Source organism: Muntiacus reevesi, chromosome 5 (genome assembly GCF_963930625.1).
Source record: "Muntiacus reevesi chromosome 5, mMunRee1.1, whole genome shotgun sequence".
Lineage (NCBI taxonomy): Eukaryota > Metazoa > Chordata > Mammalia > Artiodactyla > Cervidae > Muntiacus > Muntiacus reevesi.
In genome coordinates, this window is record NC_089253.1 from 27,112,360 (window position 1) to 27,117,753 (window position 5,394).

At 37.9% G+C, this 5,394-nt stretch overlaps 1 pseudogene; it reads left to right on the plus strand.

The window, feature by feature from the left end:
- Positions 1-3,848: 3,848 nt before the first annotated feature.
- LOC136169571 (olfactory receptor 8A1-like) lies at positions 3,849-4,778 on the plus strand (annotated as a pseudogene).
- Positions 4,779-5,394: the final 616 nt, after the last annotated feature.

Genomic DNA, 5,394 nt, shown 5'->3' on the forward strand with positions numbered 1-5,394 from the left:
CTAAAATCCCCAAAATAAATGAGTGTGCATAAAAAATAAATAAAATGTGCATTAGCAACATTTTCATACATAATATATGACTGACTATATTCTTGAAAAGTATATAATCTTTTCCACATATTTCTCTACAGAATGAGAATATATGAGTGAGGAGTTGTTATGTCATCCTTCTTATGCCCCTCAACCTCCTGCCACTCTAACACTGTTCATCTATGTGTGCAGCATCAAGGTGACAGATTTACCATTCCTTATAAATTAACATTTCTTTACTGAAAATATATAGCTTGTTTTAATAAGATATTACAATATGATCTTAAAACCTCTTAAAATAAACTTTTAAACCTAGCTGATTATGCCTTATGGTGAGTAACTAATGATGAGTAACAACCATAGTGATAGCGACTGATGATGGTGTTGATGGTGCTAGTGATGGTGCTGGTGGTGACGAGGATGGTGGTGGAATTATTGCTAGCAAAATATTTGGAAGGATGCACTAGACTCTAAGTTTTCCAAGCTGCAAGATGACTCTCCCCAAAAAAGAAATTAACACACTTGGGAGACCAAAAAAAAAAAAAATGTTTCCCAGCAGAAGTGTAAACCAAGACTCTAAACCAAGCTCCTTTACTAAGATCTCCAGTCTCTGAAGTGACTGTATCCCAGAAGTTCTGCCAATATATATGTAAACAGACACCCAAGACTCCCAATCCCAGAGACCTATTATTCATGACAGTGCTGGTCCCTTTGAATAAATTTAGGAGTAGATATAAATCTATACGGTCCCCTCATATGCTGATATTTATTTACTAACTATTGAAACCAAGGCATCCTCTATAATTTCCAGGGGTCTCTGATCTGTTTTTCCTCAGCACAAGTAGTTAATTATGACTTAAAGCAGTTGTATGAGAAATATATTTCTTCCATGAACTCCCGCTTCTAATGCAGGCTGTTTTCAGCCATATGTTTACCTTCATTTCTAAGTGGTTTTTCTTCATGTGCTGTGCTCTTTATGCACAGCAATTCTGAGCCTCTGATGGTCTGGTAGAACAGGAAGTAATAACTGTAGTGACTGTTGATATCAAGTATGGGGTCAAGCTTTCCTATTTTATATTATTTGATGATTATGGGAGAAAATAATTAATCAGTGCTGTCTAGGATTTTCCCATCAGCACTTCACTAAGTGGCATTCACTCTATGATACCCTGTGAGGCACTTTGATTTCTGGTAATAGTGTCTTCTAGGTGGATTTTCTACATTTCTTATTGCTTCCAGAGGTGTAGATTGAGTAGAAGGGGATTGAGATGTGTAATATCAGAGATATTGAGAGAGTAGAAGGGGATTTCCAGAGGTGTAAATTGAGTAGTAGGAAATGTATAAGATATTTTTAATCTATCGTTGCTCCCACAAGGAACTTTTTTTCCTTTGTAATAAATGAAAACAATAGTCAAAAAATCTTAACTACATCTAATAATGGTTATTATGAAGTTAATAACTGAATCACTGATAATTTAACATATGAAGTTTACAATGCAATGTAGATTTTCTTGTCATTACACCACATCCTAAGGATTTAAAGACTTTTCCACCTAGAAAATCATGTATAGCTAGTGCTGGAGTTATTACTATTACAGGACTCAAATGAGAATGTATTTTGAAGTGCTAATTAAAAAGCATGTTATAAAATATTTTTAAAAATATATACATGCTTATACACATGTAAGTACACACATGCTTTGAAAATATCTAAAATGATAGTCATGGCTGCTATTAGTTTCCAAGGAGTGAGAAAATAGTATCATATTTTTGCTTATTTGTATTTCTGATTTTCTACAAGGCACAAATACTGCCTTGGTAATTTTTTTTTAATAAATCTGAAATTGGCAATAAAATCTATCATTTATGTCCAAAATTAATATTCTAAGTTTACTAAATAACAACAAAGTGCTACACACAAGACAACCTAGAGCAAAGCAAAATAATTTACTGAAAACAAAATAGAGAGGTGGTCATAAATCCGGGTTTTAGATCAGTTCGGAGTCTTGCTAGTTTTATGACTTCAGGTAACTTGTTTAACTTTTAGAGCTTTTGTTTCCTAGAGAATAGGAAAATAATGCAGTATTCCTTTTTGTGATATGGTATGCACAATCTAAGATATCAGGGATAAAGCACAGTCAATCACAACATAGCTTAGAGCTGTAGGCGCGCTGATTTGTAAGGCTACACACTTCGGCCAAGGGAAGAGCTCATGATCAGAAGAAAGCAGTTTCAGTTCCAAGTTCTTGATACTTAAGAAGGCTCGGGAAAGTCACTTCCTGTCTGGCACTACAGCTTTCTGCATAGGAACACGGTAATGAAAATTCTACTCTTAGACCCCTTTCTCCACATACCAAAACTTATGAGAGTTGTTAATGAGAATGACCTTTGAAAAGCTTTATATGAAAGTTAGTAACTGTATAAGTACACAGTGAAAGCAGGCAAATTTAAGGATTTTGCTTAAGAAATACATATCAGAAAAGGGATACCTATAGGTATCATATTTAGCAATGATGATTCATGCTTCTTATGACATGTCTGTAATTTAGGTACTTTGTCATTAGGGAGATAATGGGGCCATTGTTTTATATTATGATCTGAAAATAGACCTAACAATACTAATAGCTAAAGCAGCTATTGAGCATTTACTCTGGACTATTCAAGGTGCTAGGGTACAGACTTCACCACAGATGAATTCATCAGAACCTCTATGGGAGGAACATAGCCACCAATAATTTTTAAATGCTCCAGGAGATTATAATATGCAAGAAATATCGAGAACGATTGACTTAGGGCCTGAAGTCCAATAAAAAAAATAAGGACAAAAGAACAAATTCCAGGCACCTAGGGGTTTCTCTGGTGGCTCAAACGGTAAAGAATCTGCCTTCAATGCAAGAGACCTGGATTTCACCCCTGGGTCAGAAAAAAAAAACCCTAGAGAAAGGAATGGCCTCCCATTCCAGTATTTTAGCCTGGAGAATTCATGGACAGGGAATCCTGACAGCCTACATTCCATGGGGTCCCAAGAGTTAGACATGATTGAGCAACTAAATGTAGTGCCATTTCACATTTTTATAAGAACTGACTTCTTGAAAACTAATAATTATGCATTATATGTAATTACCCATATTACATTTACAACCACCTTAGGGATTGATGTCATTCATTTCCTCAACTTTCAATTCAGTAATTGACTTGTAACTCAATGATATTGTTGTAACTACCATATCCCCCTGACACCGCATCAGTTTGAGACAGATTACTATATGTTCACATTAAGTCAATATTTAGGACTTGTTGAAGTGATAGAATTTCATTTCTGAAAGAAAACATATCTCTAATATTAATTCTACTGCTTATTACCTACAGGATTGAGACTCTCAGACTTGCTCCTGCATAAGCCTCACCTGGAGATAGTATGATACACAGATCACTGGGCCCCATCTCAGAGTTTATGATTTGGTAACTGGGGTGAGACCTGACAATTTGTATCTCTAATATGTTCAGGTGATGCCAATGATGCTGATCCACGGACTAGACATTAAGACCTATTGCTCTAAGACATTTGAAAAACAAGAAAGAGGTAAATGTTCTATATCTTGCCCGCCTTTTCCTCACATCTCCATGATCCTCAATATACACAGGGTCTGATATTTCTCCCAAAATAAACAACAGGATGAGGAATCGTTCATCACGAAGGATCCCAGAGTCATTCAGCTGGCTTCAGAAGTTCAAACTAGCTTCACCAAGCAGTGCAAGATGTAGCCTTCCATGCAGTTCTTCTCTCTCGTCCCCACAGTTTCCCCAATCCGATGTGAATGGCTACAGAAAATCACTCTACAGTGACAGCGTTCATTCTTGAAAGTTTAACAAGTCAACCAGAGCTCCAGCTCCCCCTCTTCTTCCTATTCCTTGGGATCTACTTGGTCACCGTGATAGGGATCCTGGGCATGATAACATTGATTTGTCTGAATGCTCAGCTTCACACCCCCATGTACCATTTTCTCAGTACTCTGTCCTTCGTGGATCTCTGCTACTCCTCTGTCATTACCCCTAAGAAGCTGGTGAACTTTGTGTCCAAGAAGAATACCATCTCCTATGCAGGGTGCATGCCCCAGCTCTACTTCTTCCTGGTGTTTGTCATTGCTGAGTGTTACATGCTGACAGTGATGGCCTATGACCGCTATGTTGCCATCTGAAGACCTTTGCTTTACAGTGTCATCATGTCTCATTGAGCCTGCTTCCTGCTATTGGCTGGGGTCTATGTCATGTCACTCACTGGCTCAACCACAGAGACTAGCATCAGGTTGAAACTGTCCTATTGTGAGATACTCATCAGTCATTATTACCGTGACATACTTGCCCTTATGAAGCTCTCCTGCTTTAGCACCTATCCTATTGACATGATAGTATTCTTTTTGGCTGGATTTGACATCATAGTCACCACCTTAAAAATCCTTGTTTCCTATACCTTCATCCTGTCCAGTATCCTCCACATCAGCATCACAGAGGAAAGGTCTAAAGCCTTCAGCACCTGCAGCTCCCACTTTGCAGCCTTGGGGATGTTCTCTGGAATGACCACCTTCATGTACTTGAAACCCTCAACAGCCAGTTCCCTGGCACAAGAGAACATGAACTCCATGTTTTACACTGCAGTGATCCCCATGCTGAACCCGTTGATCTACAGTTTGAGAAATAAGGACATAAAGGCTGCCATGCAGAAACTTCTGAGAGTAAAAATGTTTTAAGGCAAATGCTACTATTCTTTCTTAGTTTTAAAAGTAAGCTGTTATGAATCCCAGAGAGGAGCCCTATGAATGCTCACCCACCTGAGGTGGGAAATATTCCCTTCTCTGCATGGCTGGGAGACTGCTTCTTGCTCCTTCCTGCCTTCTTTCTGCCCACCCTCTCCTCTGATTTCTTCATATTTTCTCTCATTTGGGAAGCATTTTCTATATCCTGACTCCCATAGGTAAACTCCACTATCTTAATTGGAATTTAACATTAATTTTAAACATTCACAGACTCACACATAGAGAAACTAGTGTTTACCAGTAAGGAGATGAAAGCAGGGACAGGAAGAGACTATCATGAACAACTATATGACAATAAAATGGATAACCTGGAAGAAATGGACAGATTCTTAGAAAAGCTCAATCTTCCAAGACTAAACCAGGAAGAAATAGAAATTATGAACAACCTAATTACAAGCCCTGAAATTGAAGCTGTGATCAAAAATCTCCCAAAAAACAAAAGCCCAGGACCAGACGGCTTCACAGGAGAATTCTATCAAACATTTAGAAAAAAGCTAATGCCCATCCCTCTAAAACTCTTTCAAAAAATTGCAGAGGAATGAACACTTCC